The following is a 19389-nucleotide window of genomic DNA, read 5'->3' on the forward strand; positions in this document are numbered from 1 at the left end:
GGATGGTTTGTGGATGACAGCTGGATAACTTCCATAACTTCCAAGAATTATATGTTTTCACTGCACACATTAAACTAAAAAAAATGTATATGGTTAATTAAAAAAAAAAAATAATATTTTATTTACCTTTTTGATGTATTACTAACAATGCTAGATATTAATTTTATATGTATTCAAATTATTTAATTATTGCTACATTAAGATCACTAGAAAACGTAAAAAAATAATAATACTATTTTATATGAATTATAAATTTTAACTATTTTTAAGAATATTATTCCATGGGAAATTTGAAATGCAATTCGTTGACGAATAACTGAGTGGAAAACGAGGCTATTCAAATGTTGAAAAAAATAATAGAAATGAAATAGGAAAATATTTTTGCGAAAACGTAAAACAATGTTTTCCAAAAATTTAATTTTGTAAAGATCGGATAATATAAAGGGGTCAACATCACATGGAGAAAACACAGGGTCAACTTCAGTTCAATATGTTTTTCAGTTTATAGATGTTATTGCTCAATATCTCGTCGGTGTTATGCATAAGTGTTCAAAACGCCATATTTAGACTTTTTGAGATAAGGTGGTTTCCAAAATCTGCTCTATCTGCTCTAGTTATAAATATTAAATTTGTCATTCCGTTTGTAACTCCTCGAAAAAATCATTGTAGACCCCACAAACTATATTTATTCTTGAACAGCGTGCAATTCTACATCGATATGGCCATGTCCGTCCGTCTGTGCGTCTGTGGAAATCACTCTAGCGTCCGAACGGATTGTAGTAGGTGGATGCAATGTTGGTATAATCTATATATATAAAATAGTAGTGAGGTGAGTGACTGACTGACTGATTCATCAGCGCCCAGACGAAACCGCTGACGCTAGAAAGTTGAAATTTTGGGTGTAGTTTGCTGTTGGTGTGTAGGGGTGAGATAAGGCTGGGTTTTTGGAAATTCGACCTAGAAGTGTACGAAAAGTACTAAAAGGTACTAAATATGGTACCTTTGTATTAGGCAAACGGTAAGAACTAGAATTCTGGAATTTGGAATGAGGGTAACTGATGGAGAGCTAGAAAGATATACCAAAGGGTTTTTGGAAATTCGAACTATAAGTGTACGAAAAGTACAAAAGGGTACTAAATTTAGTACAATTGAGATTTGGGTGAACAGATAGAGCAGGAATCCTGAAGTTTGGAATGAATGTCACTGATGAAGAGTAACGATGAAAAGTTTTTGGAAATTCGAACTATAAGGGTACGAAAAGTACTAAATGGTACTAAATTTAGTACATTTTGGATTTCGGTAAACGGATACAGATGGAATCCTGAAATTTGAAATGAGAGTCGCTGATGAAGAATAACGATGAAAGGTTTTTGGAAATTCGAACTATAAGGGTACGAAAAGTACTAAATGGTACTAAATTTAGTAGAATTTGGATTTGGGTGAACGGATAGACCTGGAATCCTGAAATTTGAAATGGGAGTTACTAATGGAGAGTAACAAAGAAAGGTTTTTGGAAATTCTACTTATTAGTGTACGAAAATTACTAAATGGTACTCAATTTAGTACTATATGGAGTTAGGTGAACGGATAGAGATGGAATCTTGAAATTTGGAATGAGGATCACTGATGAAGAGAAGCGATGAAAGGTTTTTGGAAATTCGAACTATAAGGGTACGAAAAGTACTAAATGGTACTAAATTTAGTACAATTTGGATTTCGGTAAACGGATAGAGATGGAGCCCTTAAATTTGAAATGAGAGTCGCTGATGAAGAATAACGATACAAGGTTTTTGGAAATTCGAACTATAAGGGTACGACAAGTACTAAATGGTACTAAATTTAGTACAATTTGGATTTGGGTGAACGGATAGAGCTGGAATACTGAACTTTGGAATGAAGGTCACTGCTGGAAAGTAACAATCAAAGGTTTTTGGAAAGTCTACTTATTAGTGTACGAAAAGTACTAAATGGTACTAAATTTAGTACAATTTGGATTTGGGTGAACGGATTGAGCTGGAATCCTAAAATTTGGAATGAGGGTCACTGGTGGAGAGTGACGCGTGACGCATCGTAGTTTTAAGGAATATTTAAGATATTTGTCCCATTTTACCACCGAATTGGTTGCATATTTTGTGTTTCCAGAGGCTAAATAACATTTCTACTAAAGTTTGTTTATATAGGTCCATGTTTTGGTGTAGCCCCTATATAACGCCCCATATATGTATATAACGCGTCAGTTTAAGATATTTTAAATGTGTAAGTCTTATTTGACCACAGAAACGGTTGTTACCTTGTATTTTGTGTTTCCAGAAACATTTCTACCATAAAATGTTTATGTAGGTCCACGTTTTGATATAGGCCCCATAGGACGATATCTCCCGATTTTCGGTATTTTGAAGGTTTTAGCCTCAATATCACACCGAAATGGCTGAAATTCGGTATTTAGTATCCCTTGGGGGTATAAAACTTTCCCCCAGAAATTTGTCGCAATGTCGCGAGTTCATATTAACTGTGGCCAAAAATAGAAGGAGTTGTCGTAGGTGCATCAATTTTGGTACACGTACCTATTATTGACTTACAATCTTCAGGACAGAAAATTGGGTTGGTCGGTCCACGTTTTGATATAGCCCCCATAGAACCGTACCTCCCGATTTTCGGTATTTTGAATGTTTTAGACACAATGTCCAACCGAAAGTATTCAGATTTTGTGGTTAGTCTTCGGCAGAGGTATCAAACATTCGAACAGGGAATTGTGGGCTTAGGTCCACGTTTTGATATAGCCCCCATACAACGGTACCTTCCGATTATCGGTATTTTGAAGATCTTAGTCCCATTATTACAACGAAATTGCTGAAATTTGGTATTTAGTCTTCGTAGGGGGCATTATACCTTCACCTTGAAATTTATCTGCATAGGTCCACGCCTTCATATAGCCCCCATAGGACGGTACCTCCCGATTTTCGGTATTTTGGAGGTTTTAGCCTGATTATCACACCGAAATGGCTGAAAATTGGTATTAAGTGTCCGTTGGGGGACTTATAACCTTCCACCAGAAATATGTCGGTATAGGTCCTCGTCTTCCTATAGCCCCCATAGAACCGTGCCTCCTCATTTTCGGTATTTTGATTGTTGTGGCCTCAATATCCACCCGATATGACTGAAATTTGGTGTTTAGTCTTCATATTGTTTGTGAGCATATTGAATTTCTCAAACTCTTGCCTTTATATATGAGAAATTTCCTTTAACAAATTTTTTTGACCGATTAGTGGTCAAAAAACGGTAAATTTTTTGTAAAAAATCGAATTTTGATTTTCGCTGTTCACAATTTTTTTAAAAATGTATATTTTTAAAATTCTCTCGTTTTAAAGCAAGATTATTAGGTACTTAATAAGCCGACAAAAATATATGATGATCGGTTCATTCGTTTTCGCGCTATAGCCAACACCCCAAACCGATTTCTTAAAAAAGGGGGTATCCTCTCAGTGAGGTGGTCGCTGAATAAGAGAAATGACACATTCGTCTGCAAACCTCTGCAGCTGGGACCTTTATATATTTGAAGTACTCACTTTTTACTATACATACAGCAAAAAATATCGATATACACTTTTATACAATTTTTTCCCACTCCACTCAATTTAAAATTTGCTTCAGAGAATTAATAAACTTATTAATACAAAAGTGTAGCCAAGTTTATTACAACCCAAGAGAACTTAGGAATCATTTTTGCAGCGACCATTACTTTTCAATTTTGAATATTAACGCATAATATAATTTATTAATTTTAGAAAAAAAAAAAACACAAAAATACGTATTAACTAAAATTGTCGGATTTAAATCCTCATATAGCAAAACCTACTTCACGTATCAGTACCAAAATTCAGATTCTTCTTAATTAATATGTTTTCTATCACTCCCTATCAATAAATTTGTTCAACGAAGTATTTAGTTTTTACCATTTTTGGCCACTGTCGTGACACCATAGAACGATTCCTCCCGATTTTCGGTATTTTGAAGGTTGTGACCACATTAATCCACCGGAATGGCTGAAATTTGGTATTTTGTCTTCATTTGGGGTTCTAAACATTTCATATGAAATTTGTTGGTATAGGTCCACGCTTTTATATAGCCCACAAAGAACTTACCTCCCGATTTTTGGTGTTGTGAAGGTTGTGACGTCAATACTCCTCAGAAATAGCTGATACTTGGTATTTAATCTCCGTTGTGGGTATAAAACTTCCCCCAGAAATTTGTCGGTACAGGTCCACGCCTTAGTATAGCCCAATTTTCTGTTTTGTGAAGACTGTGGCCTCAATATTCCCCCGAAATGACTAAAATTTGATATTTGGTCTCCAGTTTGGGTATCAAACGCAAATGAAATATGTCGGTATAGGTCCACGTCTTCATTTTCGGTATTTTGAAGGTTGTGACATCAATATCCCACGGAAATGACTGAAATTTGGTAGTTAGTCTTCGTTGGGGGTATACGACTTTCCAGCAGAAATTTGTCTCTATAGGTTCACGTTTTTTCTATTGATAGATAATTTTAGTTTAATTCCACATATTTGAAAAAATTTAAAAAATAATTTGGAATAATTCTCGGGTACCTCCGACACAAAATTACGGAAAGTTCAGTTTAGGACCTGCTCTCGAATCGTTTTGATTTTTTTATACCCTCAGCCTTAAGGCTAGAAAGGGTATATACACTTTCATACGGGCAAAATGTGCCTCATCGAAATAATGGTTTTAGACCCCAAGTATGTTTGGACGAAATGTGTTTCAGACAATTTGGAGTTGATTTAGCAATGTCCGTCCGTATGTCTGTCTGGCTGGCTGGCTGGTGCGCACGATAACTCTCGAACGGATGAACCGATTCGGCTCAAATTTTGGCTTTTGTAATATTTTGTCCTAACTTATGAGCTATATCATCGGTCCACTCCTTCCGGTACCTCACCCACAAAAGTTCCATAATGTTCGGAAAATTTGTGGGAATGATAACTCTTTAAGGGAGTAAACGATTTGGTCCATACTTTGCACATCGTAAAATTTCTACTAGACTTAGACCAGGTTCCAATATGGATTCAATCGGCCCACTCCTTCGGGTACCTCCCACACAAAATTTCGGATAAGTTCAGTTTAGGACCTGCTCTCGAATGCTTTGATTATTGTTGCAACGACTTGTATTCACTTCCCCCCATCAGGGGCAAGTCCATACTTCCTGAGAAAATGACCGGAAAGTTGCAAAAAGCGCGTATGACACCTTGTGTAGTGGTTGGAGCGCAAGATAACTCTCGAACGGATCTGTCGATTCGATCCAAAATTTGGCCTTCGTAATATTTTGTCCAAACATAGTTTAAATTCGAACATAAGTCATATCGGTCCACTCTCACAGGTACCTCCCCCACAAAACTTCAAAAATGTTCGGAAATATTTTGCGAACGATAACTCTTGAAGGGAGTGACCGATGTAATCTATATTTTGCATATCCTAATATATCTACCAGATATAGATCAGGTTCGAATATGGACTATATTTGTCTACTCCTTCTGGTACCTCTCACACAAAATTTCGTTAAGTTCACTTCAAGACCTGCTCTCGAATCACTTTGATTTTTGTTGAAGCGATTTGCATTCGCTACCTCCATTACAGCGGTAAAAGTTTTTTCAGGGGCAAGTCCATATTTCTTGGGAAAACAGCCCGAAAGGTGCAAAAACCCCTGTGACACCATATGTGGCGGTCGGAGAGCACGATAACTCTCGAACTGTTCAACCGATTTGGTCCAACATTTGGTCTTCGTCATATTATATATAAACTTAGTTTCATGGGACAATACCGGTCCACAACTTTCGGTACTTATCCCCAATGTTTAAAAAATGTCACTAAAATGCTAGGACGATATCACTTGAATGGGCAACCAATTTGGTCCAAGCTTTGGATCTCCTAATATTTTATCAAAATTTAATTTAACTTCTAAAATTGCTCATATCGGTCCTCCCTAAGGGTACCTGCTCTACAAAAGTTCAACATTTGTGTATTGGTGCAGTTAATTCCTAATCCACATTTTTGTCGGCAAGTTCAAATGTCCAAAAAGGGCCACAAAATTCTGAAGAGACCTTAAATACATTCGATCTGTCCGGAGGTGAAAATTTGGCTTCACATTGGCTGAGGGTATATATATATATCTGTCGGCAAAGCCGACTGAGACTTTTTTTACTTGTTGTTGTAACAATTTGTATTCACGGCCCCCCATACTGCAGTACAAGTTTCATCAGGGGCAAAACCATACTTCCTCAGAAAATAGTCTGAATGGTTCAAAAAACCCCTATGACACCGTGTGTAGTGGTTGGAACGCAAGATAACTCTGGAACGGATCTACCTATTCGATCCAAAATTTGGCCTTCACAATCTTTTGTTCAAGTTCGAAGATAAGCCATATCGGTTCACTCCTTCAGGTACCTCCCCCACAAAAGTTCAAAAATGTTCGGAAAAATTGTGCGCACGATAACTCTTGAAAGGAGCGACCGATTTGGTCCATACTTTACACATCCTACCATATCTACCAAATTTAGTTTCAGATCGAAGATGGTTAATACCGGTCCACAACTTCCGGTAGTTTCAATTCGAAGATGCGCAATACCGTTCCACAACTTCCGGTACTTCCCCCCAGTACTTAATAAATGTTGGAATGCTTGATATCTCTTGAACGGGCCAACCAATTTGGTTCTAAGTTCAAAGGCAAGTTGAAATGTCCAAAAAGGGCCACAAAATTTCTGAAAAGACACGAAATACATTCTGTCCTTAGATGAAAGTTTCAATTCAGTACTTTTGACATTCTCGAACAGCATATCATGGCTTACCGCATCAAAGGCTTTATTGAGGTCCAATGCCCCGAATTATATTCTTTGACACGACTCAATAACATTTGCTACTGGTTTAAGTACCGGACCACCCTGACCATTTTCCAGACTTCTACCGAAAAGTTGAGGACTGGTTCATGCAGCTGTTTTAAAATCATAATTGAAATACTTACTGTCAGGTCCAAGCGCCTTGGATAACATCTGAAGCAAAACCATTGTAAATTATTGAGCCGCAAACGACTTCACTTATACCGATCATTGTGAAGGTGCTCAAAAATTCTCCATTAAAATAGCCTGATCGCTCCTCGCTCGGATATGTCAGAACCACACTGTTTAACATGACTGAAATCTGACCATCTGACCTGGATTCGATAACACATTAACCATTGTCTAAAATGTATTGCTACCGGTTCCAATGCAGTACTTTAGATGATCTAGCAACTTCTCCACTTCGAATCTCCAATTATCTATTAACTTTCAATGCCAGTTCTATGACTTTGAGGTAGGTACAGTCACTTATGTTACGTAAATTAAATTACGAAGTCGGTGTGTCTATTGATGGCGATGAGGAATGCGATATGCCTCCATGCTCATTGCCTACTATGGAATAACGTTGCTCACGGCGCTCCTAGGACCAGCCGGTTATCGCTTCCCAGCAATGATATTTTCGCTTAACTGCTGTTAAAAAATATATTTGAGGAGTTTTTTTGGGGTTTTCACTGAAGGTAGTCTTTGCGATTTTGATTACAACGATATAATTTTTTTCGAGGGCGTTCTAACGTAAAAGTCCGAAAGCTTAAAAAATTATTATCTATCAAAAGGCGCGACACCAACTAAACGAGTTCACCTTTCGATTCGTGTAAATTTAAAATACTGGTAGTCCTTGTGATCTTGATCAAGGAGAGATTGCCTGTCAGAATGTGTGAGGCGAGCCATTACATTCAGATGGCAAACAAAAAATTTTAACTGAGATCAATATTCACCGAAATATGGGTACCTAAATGGCCCAGTATTTAGTCCTGTATGTAGTCTTTGTGGGTGGGGGTGCCACCGTGGTGCAATGCTATGCACGCCCGCCTTGCACGCAGAAGGTCGGGGGTTCGATTCCCCGGCCAAGCAACATCAAACATTTTTCAACGGTGGCAAAATACCCCTCAGTAATGTTGGCGACATTTCCTGAGTATTTCAGCCTTGAAAAACTTGTCCACAAGTGGTGTCTTAAGACACGCCGTTCGGATTCGGCGATAAACAGTAGGTCCCATATCATTGAGCTAAATATGAATCGGGGTGCACTCATTGATATGAGAGAAGTCTCCCTTGTCCCGTATGGGATGTTGTGGAACAATGTTTTTTTTTAGGTAGTCTTTGTGGCAGATGGTATTGATCAGTGAAATAATTACGCCCACTGTTACCACACAAAAGAAAAAACAAACGTGGAAAGTCTAAATGTTTTCTAATTATATCAGGGGACTGTCTAGTAACATACATGTACATATTTTCAAACAACTAAAAATATTGGCGGTCCATACATCGAAGAAGCGTGCGCTTTAAAAATAATTTAATGGCTAACATTTAAATTTTAAACCACTTTGTTTACTTTTAATGTGGAATTGAATCACTTATTTCTTTCTCCCAAACAAATTTTTGTAAAACTCAGCACGTTCCAACCCAATCTGACAAATATTCTCAAATTTGTCAAACCCCATTGCATTGATGACTATTCAACAAGTCAGCAAGAAAATTGATTTTTTCCGTTTCTAAAATCAACAAAAAATCAAGAACAAAATAACAAAAAAAAAATCCCATCAATGAATTTTAACCTGAAGTGATGCTGTTGCGTTTACCCCAAAACTTTCACGTATTTACCAAAAAATTGTACATCACTTGTTGTTGTATTTTGTTTTTTTTTTTCATAAGGGGCGACATCATGTCATCATTTTAGGGTTGTTGATGTTTTGACGCACACATCTTAATGGCAACACAGCACAGTGCACCAGCAATCACTTTTATCAATCGACAAGAGGACAATATGACAATAACACCAATATCATATCCGTTGATTTACTAACGATTTGTGTCATACCGCCCGCAGCAACAACAAAATTCATCCGAAATGCTTGTTAACCCAAAGATACAGTCTTCCATGGGAAGGTCTTCTTCCAATTCATCCACACAACAGAAATGACTTTTAGTTGATGTCCTACAGAAAGACATCCTTCGTGTCGTGCGTGTGTGTGAGTGTGTGCTTTGCCATCTTCTTTCTTAGTTCATGGTGTTCCGTGGTTGCACTAACAGCAATCACGACAACAATGTCGATGATAACCTGCAAAGAAGCAACAATGTTGTTATCGATTCCATGTAAGCACAACCACTTACTTGCATGGATGAGTAATGGAGTGCTTAACGCAACAACAACATTGCGTAGATGTGGGAAATTCCCACAATAAAAAGGACAATTGATTTGTATTGTAGACATAACTGTTTTCGGAACCAAGGGAAATTCTATAGGAAAAGAGTCATATTTTAGAGTCATAACAGATTACACTATCCATGGTACAATAAATGTCATCACAATCTTGCGCGTAGAATGTTATGGATTCGATACTCTCGCAAGACATCATCATGCGGTTAAAAGGTGATAAAACCACTTCTCTAGTTACTTACTTACTTACTTAGCTGGCCTTTCACAGAACATTTGTTCCATAAACCGAACTAAAAAAAAATCTCCAATCCTCTCTGTTTGCTGCTGTATTTTCCCAATCTGGGATATGTAGCTTATTGATATCTCGTTTCACTTGTTCGCTCCAACGAAGCTTTGGCCTTCCAGATCTGCGAGAACCTCCATGCGGCCCGTATTTATACGCCTTTTTAGCGGGTTCATCATTACTCATTCTTATAACATGGCCTAGCCATCGCAATCGTTGTATCTCGATTTGTTCAACTACATTGATATCATTGTATAGTTGGTACAGCTCGTTGTTCATACGACGCCGATAGTCGCCGTCAACACAGATTGGCCCGTAGATCTTTCGAAGAATTTTTCTCTCGAACACACCAAGCACTGCCTTATCTGCTTGAGCAAGTACCCATGCTTCGGAACCATACATTAACACGGGTAGTATCAGTGTTTTGTAAAGTGTTACTTTTGTTTGACGAGAGGTGGCTTTATTCCTAAACTGCTTACTCAGCCCAAAGTAGCATATGTTAGCCAACACTATTCTTCTTCGTATTTCACAACTGATGTTATTTGTTGTGTTTATGGCGGTGCCGAGGTAGACGAAGTCTGCCAGACCAACTTTAGCAGATTCTCTTTCGACTTTTGTAAAGGTGTCAGTTACTTCCTTTACCGATCGACCCATGATGTCAATGTCGTCGGCATAATCCAGTAACATATGGCTGTTCGTGTATATCGTTCCATTTCTTTTGACCTTCGCGTCTCGTATGGCCTTTTCCAGCAGGATGTTGAATAGATCACACGAGAGGCCGTCTCCTTGTCTGAAACCTCTTTTGGTAATAAACTCTTCGGAGAGGTTCTTTCCTATTTTAACTGAGGATCTCGTCTCAGTTAACGTCATTCTACAAAGCCGAATGAGCTTTGCAGGAATACCAAAATCAGACATGGCTTGGAACACCTTTGAACGTATAGGGCTGTCGAATTCTGCTTTATAATCGACGAAAATATGGAAGGTGTCGATCTGCATTTCTTGGGTCTTTTCCAGGATTTGTCTCAAGGTAAATATGTGGTCAATGGTGGATTTGCCAGGTCTAAAGCCGCACTGATAGGGTCCAATAATTTCATTGACCATAGGCTATAGTCTCTCACACAATATGCCAGATACTATCTTATATGCAATAGGGAGCAGAGTTATGCTCCTGTAATTGGAGCACACAGTCTTATCTCCTTTCTTATAGACGGGACACAGGATGCTCAGGTTCCAATCGTCGGGTACGTGTTCTTCCTGCCAGATGGAGCTAACTAGCTGATGCATACACCTTATCAGCGTGTCGCCTCCGGTTTTGAACAGCTCGGCTGGTAGGCCATCTGCTCCTGCCGCCTTATTATTCTTTAGCCGGTTTATTGCTGTCCTTACCTCATCTTGACTGGGCGGTATACATTCAATACCATCTTCTGTGATTGGATCTGTGGTATTTTCGCCGACTTCACTGCTATCGGATACCAACAGTTTGGAAAAATGTTCTTTCCATATCCTGAGCACACTATCTGTATCAGTTACCAAATTGGCTTGTTGGTCTCTACAGGAGGATATGCCTGTACCAAAGATTGTAAAGTAGCCATATATGCCGCATTTTTTCTTCGGTAGCAGCACGGCATGACCAGGAGCATACCATGGATTCTACAGGTTACCATATATCGACAACAAGGTGTTCCATATATCCTTGAGATTATCGGTCCGTCCGTGAGAAACAGGTTTTTGTACATTTTCTCAGAGCCTAAAACTACTTCGCAAAATTTTTATAAACGCAGTTTAAAAGAAGTTATTTGACGTATACGTAATGGAATTAACTACCAGTCGGTCGGATTCGCCAGTAAAAGGATGACCCATATTACAGGGCTAAAAATATATATGAGAGGAGTATCCACTTGCCTTTTAGTGGGAGGGTACATAAAGATTGTTTCTCTGTTTGTAACTCATCGAACTAATCATTTGCGACCATATGAAGTATATATATTCTTGATCAGGACAAAAGTCTAAGACGATCTAGGCATGTCCGTCTGTTGTAATCACTCTAAAGCGCTATATTTTTCCACCCGAGTGTCTTTTTTCTATAGGCAGTTCGAAATCGGCTATATCGGACCACTTTTTGGAATAGCCCCCATATAACGGTACCTCCCAATTTTCGGTATATTTTGTCCGAACTACCTGTTATTTGACAGTTGAGGTTCCTGGTGATCACAAAATATCTCCACTATAAACACAAAACATAGGTCCATGTTTTGCTATAGCCCCCATATAACGGTACCTCCCGATTTTTGGTATTTTGGGGATTTTAACTAACATTTTTGACCGAACTACCTGTAATTTGACAGTTGAAGTTCCCAGTAACTACAAAATATGTCCACAAAAAACTGTGAACATAGGTAAATTTTTTGTTATAGCCCCCATATAACGGTACCTCCCGATTTTCAGTATTTTGTGGATTTTAACTACATTTTTAAACCAAACTACCTGCAATTGAATATTTGAGATTCCCAGTTTCACAATAAATCTTCACCAAAAACTGTTAATATAGGTCCATGTTTTGGTATAGCCCCCTTATAACGGTACCTCTCGATTTTCGGTATTTTGAAAGTTTTAGCGACAATTTTCGACCGAACTATTTGTAAGTCGACATTTGAGGTTCCCAGTAGCCACACAACATCTCCATCGAAAACTGTCAACATAGGTCCATGTCTTTGTGTAGCCCCCATAAAACGGTGCTTCCCCATTTTCGGTATTTTTAACCGAACTATGTGTAATTCGAAAAACTGTCAACATAGGTCCGTAGGTACCTCCCGATTTTCAGTTTTTTGGATTTTCGCTTCAATTTTTGACCCAAGTATCTGCAATTCGACATTTGAGGTTCCCAGTGGTCTCAAAATTTCTCCACCCAAACATAGGTCCACACTTTGATATAGCCTCATATAAGGTTCAGTGATCACAAAATATCTCCGCTTAAAATTGTGGACAGAAGAGAAAATAATTATTCCGTTTTAGTTTAGAATCCATTATGGTGGAGGATAGAAAAAGTTCGGCCAGGCCGAACTTAACGCTTTTTTACTTGTTAGATTTTTTGTCGGAGCTTCATCAGTGCAAGCTTTTTAATTTTTAGTTTCATAAATGTAAAATCCCTTCTGCAATGCCCCATATCTGCATGTGAAGACATCATCACAACGATGGTTCAACATGCTCTAAGTGATTCATGAACGTTATGGTGATTACATGTCGCAAATCGTTCATTCATAATCAAACTTTCCATAACAACCAACAAACGAGAGATGTTTTTCTTCTTGCCATTGACGTTGTGAATGATGATGAAGTAGACAGGAGCCAAGAGTCACCGAATGATAAACGCTATAAATGACAGATTTCGATGAAAAGGTAAACACGAACAATAGACTGACTGAAAAACATTTAATTTTTTTCAGGAAAAATTAAGATTGAAAACAAAATATTTTTCTTAAATAGCTGTTGCAGTTTTTTTTTTCAAAATAGTCTGGCTTAAAGTTTAAATAAACTTATTTTAAATTGCAAAATAAAACCAGTAAAAAAACAAGTAAAGAAGTGTCAGTCGGCTTTGCCGACAGAGATACGCCGTAAGCCTGTGTTAATTGAAACTTTCATCTATTGACAATATCGAATCGAATCCCAAAAAAAATGTGTATTAGGGAGTTTCCAGATTTTGCGGCCCTTTTTGGAAGTATGAAAATATATATACTTACTTGCTTAGCTAGCCCATTACAGAACATTTATTCCTTAATCCGAACTAAGAAAAGATCTCCAATTCTCTCTGTTTGTTGCTTCGCTTTTTGGAATGCCGCGTCTTTCCATATCTTTTTCCACTTGTTCGCTCCATCAAAGCGTTGGTCAGCCAGTTCTGCGTGTACCGCCATATGGCCCGTATTTAAACGCCTTTTTAGCACCTTTCATCGCTCATTCTTATGATATGGCCTAGCCAACGCAATCTTTGCATCTCGATACGTTTATCTATATTGATGTCGTTGTATAGCAGATACAACTCTTGGTTCATACGACGTCGATATTCGCCGTCAACGCAGATTCGCCCGTAGATCTTTCGATCAATTTTTCTCTCAAACACACCACGCACTGCCTTATCTGCTTGCACAAGTACCCAGGCTTCGGAACCATACATTAGCACAGGTAGTATCGGTGTTAGCATCTGTTGGCCAACACAATGCTTATCTTCATTTCACAACTGATGTTGTTTGTTGTGTTTATGGCGGTGCCGATGTAGACGAAGTCTTTAACTACATCAAAATTATAGGACCCAACTTCCACTGTTGGTCCTAGCTCTATGGACGCATTGCCCGTCGACACCATCAACTTTGTCTTTTCGACGTTTACTGCCAGACCCACTTTCGCTGATTCTCCTTCGACCTTCTCAAAGGTATCAGTTACTTCCTTTACTGATCGTCCCATGATGACTCTATCATCAGCATAAGCAAGTAACATGTGGCTATTGGTGTAGATTGTGCCACTTCTTTTTACGTTTGCCTCTCGCATAACCTTTTCTAGAAGGATGTTCAAAAGATCACACGAAAGGCTGTCTCCTTGCATGAAAACTCTTTTGGTACAAAACTCTTCGGAGAGGTTCTTTCCTATTTTAACTGAAGATCTTGTGTCAGTTAGAGTCATTTTACAAAGCCGAATAAGCATTGCGGGGATACCAAATTCAGACATGACTTGGAATACCGTTGAACGTAGCGGGCTGTAGAAGGCTGCTTTATAATCGACAAAAAGGTGGTAGTTGTCGATCTGCATCTCTTGGGTCTTCTCCAGGATTTGCCGGGGGGTAAATATCTGGTCAATGGTGGACTTGCAGGTCTAAAGCCGCAGTGGTATGGTCTATATATTTCGTTGATCATGGGCTTTAGTCGTTCCCGCAATATCCCTGACGCTTTCTTGTAGGCGATAGGGAGAAGACTTATGGCCGTATAGTTAGAGCATAAAGTCTTATCTCATTTCTTATGGACGGATGCTCAGGTTCCAATCGTCGGGTACACGTTCATCCTGCCAGATGGAGCTAACTATCTGAGGCATACACCTTATCAGCGTGTCGCCTCCGGTTTTAAACAGCTCGGCTGGTAGGCCATCAGCTCCTGCCGGTTTATTGCTGTCTTCATTTCATCTTGGCCAACACGGTATACATTCAATACCATCTTCTGGGATTGGATCTGTAGCATATTCCTTGTCTTCCTTAGTATTGGATACCAGCAATTTGGAAAAATTTTCTTTCCATATCCCGAGCACACTATTTGTATCAGTTACCAAATTACCTTGCTGGTCTCTACAGGAGGATGTGCCTGTAAAAAAAGCTATCAGTTTGATTTTTCACTCTTGGTAGAATTTTCGGACTTCAGTCTGATGTACAGGAGACATCTCGATTTTTTCACACTCCCGCTTTTCCATCTCTCTCTCTCTATTTCCTGCGGAAAAAAAATTCTCCTCTCTCCTTTTCTCCCGATACCTCTCTCGTGCGCTACGCGTTGCTACTGATTGTAGAGTAGCCTTATATGCCGCATTTTTCTCTTCGGTAGCAGCACGACACTCCTGGTCATACCATGGATTCCTCGGTGGAGGTCTCTGGTATCCAAGTATAGATTTTGCGGCTGTTTGCATGGAATGGACAATACTTAGCCTTTGTGCTGATATGTTACCGGGACGAGGAGTGCTTTGATTAGGTAATTGGGCCAGTTGAGTGGAATATGATGTGGCTAACTCTTTTGATTCCAGCTTACCGATGTCTAACTTTCGTGTTGTGTCTGTACCGGAAGGATGGACCGATAAGATCCATCTCCTAACTTAAACTAAGTTTGGACAAATACGACGAAGGTCACATTTTGGACTCAATAGGTTGATCCCTTCTAGAGTTATCGTGTGGTCCATTCACTACACTTGGTTCCGTAGGGCTTTTCACAGTTTTGCGCTATTTTCTCATGAAATATGGACTTGCCCTGAAAAAACGTGTACCTTGGTACGGTGGCAGAGAATACAAGTTGTTGCGAATGGAATCAACGCGATTCGGGATCACGTACTTCTCCGAAATATTGTGTTTGGGGTACCCGAAGGATTGAGCCGATATAGTCCGTATTCGAACCGAGTCTATGTATGGGAGAAATATTACGATGTGCAATGTATGTACCAAATCAGCCACTTCCTTGGGTTATCCTGCACACCATTTTAGCGAAAATGTTGAACTATTGTGGAGGAGCTACCTGGGGGAGTGGACCAATATGACCTATAGTAGAATTTAAACTAAGTATGGACAAACTATTATGATACCCAAAATTTGAACCTAAAGACTTAGGGTAAAATATGTTCGGAAGACATTTTTGAAAACGTTTGAGAGTTATCTTGCCCACTAGCCATTTTTGTGGCGTCTGGTTTTGTTTGGAAGTATGGACTTTCTCCGGAAAGAAATTGTACCGTTGTAATAGGGACCGTGAAAACAACATTCTGCAATAAATTTTAAATAGATCCGAGACGAGTTCTCAAACTGCACTTTCCCCAAATTTTGTGTGGGAGGTATACGAAGAACGGCACCGATATAGTCTATATTTCAACCTGGTACATGACTGGATGAAATAATACGATGTTCAAAAGTTTGGACCAATCTAAAACTCCATGCGAGAGTTATCCTGCGGATTTGCCATTTTAGTTGGCAAGCTTTCTTGGAGCTTTTAGGTCATTAGCTCAGACTTTTCCCTGAAAAAATACTGTTGTAAAGGACGACGTAAGGACAACTTGTGAAAAAATGTCACAACTATCCGAGAAGAGCTCTTAAACTTCATTGTTTCCGAATTTTGTGTGGGAGGTACCTGAAGAAGTGGACCGATATACGCCATATTCAAACCCGATCTATGCGTTGAAAGTTAACAGTTATCTTTAATTCGGTTACTCCCTTCGAGAGTTATCGTGCCCACCATATAAGCGAATATTTTTGAAGTTTTGTGGGGGAGTCGTCGGTAGGAGTGGCCTATCTTCGAACTTAAACTAATACCCTAGACAGACGGCAGCGTTAATTTGCATTAACTGCCTTAATTCAAATTAATTCGTGCATTATCCACATTCTTAATGCTCAAAATCAAAGGAAATTTAAACTGAATTTAGCAATTTCAATATGGCAATGCTGTTGAAAATCAATTGTCTTTTGTCAAATTTCCATGTTTAAGAAAATAAAAACGAAAAGCAAATCAGCAATTTTCGCGTTGCTTGAAAATAAGTAGTGGTCTTTCGCGAGTAGAATAGCAGCTAATCGTTTTTAACGCCTTCTAACAAATCTGTTTTTAAAATTTTTATTTTCACAAGCATTTCATTACCCACCATACCCATTCTATCGAAAATAATGTCTTCTTCAAATGTTCCTTCAGAGTTTTGCGACATTTTTTAACATTAAAAAGACTCAAAAATATCGCGAATAAATTAAATTTATTTTTGCATTATCGTGGTGAAAAAGTCAATGGTCGAAAGTATATTTATTTCGCATATTTTGGCGAACTTTTGTAAAACTTTATGAAATGGTCTGCTGGGTACAAATAAACAACACAAACAGCTATTTCATAACTGCAGGAACTATCGTCTGTCAGGGTGAAAATTTAATTCAAATTAGGACATTTTTAATGCAAATTAACTCTGCCGTCTGTCTAGGGTATACGTTTAGTCAAAATATTACGATACCCAACCCGCAACAGCCACATAGACAGACAGACGGGCATAGATCCCTCAGCAGACATTTTTGAATTTGTACGAGAATTAGTTGTTCGGTATAGACCTTCTTGGAACTTGATGCACATTTGGAAGAAATATTACGTTTTTCAAAGTTTCGGTTATTGTGTCAGTTATAGGGCTCATCAGTCACCTTAGTTTGTGGCCGAACTCTTGGGTCATTTTCTTAGAAGGTTACAATTGTGGACGTTGGGAAAAAATGCGCATCTTTGCCAATAGGGGACTACGTACATATATATGTCAAATTGTACTAAATTGTGAAACAATAACAACAATAATTTGAAGGAGATTAACTGCCCACAGAACTGGAAAAGCTTTAAAATAACGACAAGAGAGAAAACATAATTCGGCTTTGCCGACATAGCCTTCTGCCAGTGTGAATTGAAACACCTATTTCCCAAAAACGTATGTTTTAAACGTATGAACTTGCCGACAAAGATATGGATTAGGTTAAAATCTCAAAATATTTGCGGGGGAGGTGCATAAAGGAATGTACCGACATACAACATTTTGGAAGTGTGTCTTATTTCGAGAGTCATTCCTCTGATCTTTATATCAGGAAACATGGACTTTTCCATGAAAACATCATACTCAAGAAATCTTAGATGATCATGCAGAAATAACTCTGAGCTCCTTCAAGCTCTAAAATAATTGAAGTCATAGTTTCTCTTTCCTAACGACTCACCGTCTAACTTTCGTTTCCATAACATTCTTCTTTTCTATCATCTTCTACAATAGGCGGTTACATTAATTACAGTCGCGAGCTAAACTTACGTTTGGAAGAAATATTACAATGTAGAAAGCTTGGACCAAATCGGTTACTCCGTTCAGGAGTAATCGAGGTTTCCCGTCTGCCAGACAGTCGATAGTGGCTAAATCGACTTCAAACTCTCTAGAACAGATTTCGGGGCCCACATAAGCTTCATATGGACCACCAGTTATTAAAATGTCAACACAATTCGAATTCAACGCAAAAGTGTGAAAATTTTTTAAAGTTTTAGTTGGTCTCAGTAAGATTCTTTTAATTATCGGGCAAGTATACATTCTACACCATACGAATTACGATCGGTAAAAATTCCACTTAATCAAAAAAGTTCGAACTATTATAACCTCCGGATTTGATTTAAGTTTGGAAAAAATGTTACGATGTACCATGTTTCGATGAAATAAAATACACCGATCAGAGAAATTTTTACGATGGAAATACTTTTCCAAAATTTACATCAAATCGGTTACTACCCGTGAGAGTATCGGGTTATTCAGCAGACTAAAGAAAGGCATTGTTGCGCCTAAGAATTGAACCATAATACAACAACAATATGTACGCACTGTCCCTACCTTACTTGCTTACTTAGCTGGCTTTTTACAGAACATTTACTCCATAAGCCGAACTAAGAAAAGATCTCCAATCCTCTCTGTTTGCTGCTGTATTTTCCCAATCTGGGATATGTAGCTTTCTGATGTCTCGTTTTACTTGTTCGCTCCAACGAAGCTTCGGCCATCCAGATCGGCGTAAATTTCCATGTGGCCCGTATTTATACGCCTTTTTAGCGGGTTCATTATCACTCATTCTTACGACATGGCCCAGCCATTACAATCGTTGTATTTCGATACGTATAACTATACTGATGTTGTTGTATAGCAGATACAGCTCGTGGTTCATACGACGTCGATATTGACCGTCAACGCAGATTGGCCTGTAGATCTTTCGAAGAATTTTTCTCTCGAACACTCCGAGCGATGTCTTATCTGATTGTGGAAGAACCCATGCTTCGGAACCATACTGCTTACTTAGCCCACTGCTTACTTAGCCCAAAGTAGTATATGTTGACCAAGACTATTCTTCTTCGTATTTCACAAGAGATGTTATTTGTTGTGTTTATCGCGGTGCCGAGGTAGACGAAGTCCTTTACTACCTCAAAATTGTAGGTACCAACATTCACAGATGGTGCGAGCTCTTTGGACGTATTACTCGTCGATAACATCAACTTGGTTTTATCGACATTTACTTCCAGACCGACTTCAGCAGATCCCCTTTCGACTTTTGCAATGGTATCAGTTATTTCCTT

General features: G+C 38.6%; 1 protein-coding gene across 2 annotated transcripts in view; it reads left to right on the plus strand.

The window, feature by feature from the left end:
• nAChRalpha7 (nicotinic Acetylcholine Receptor alpha7) overlaps nt 1-19389 on the plus strand; it is a 460381-nt gene that overhangs the window by 420893 nt on the left and 20099 nt on the right. The window lies entirely within an intron of this gene.

The sequence above is a fragment of the Musca autumnalis genome, unplaced genomic scaffold, assembly GCF_047663935.1.
Source record: "Musca autumnalis isolate F117 unplaced genomic scaffold, ASM4766393v1 scaffold_3, whole genome shotgun sequence".
NCBI lineage: Eukaryota > Metazoa > Arthropoda > Insecta > Diptera > Muscidae > Musca > Musca autumnalis.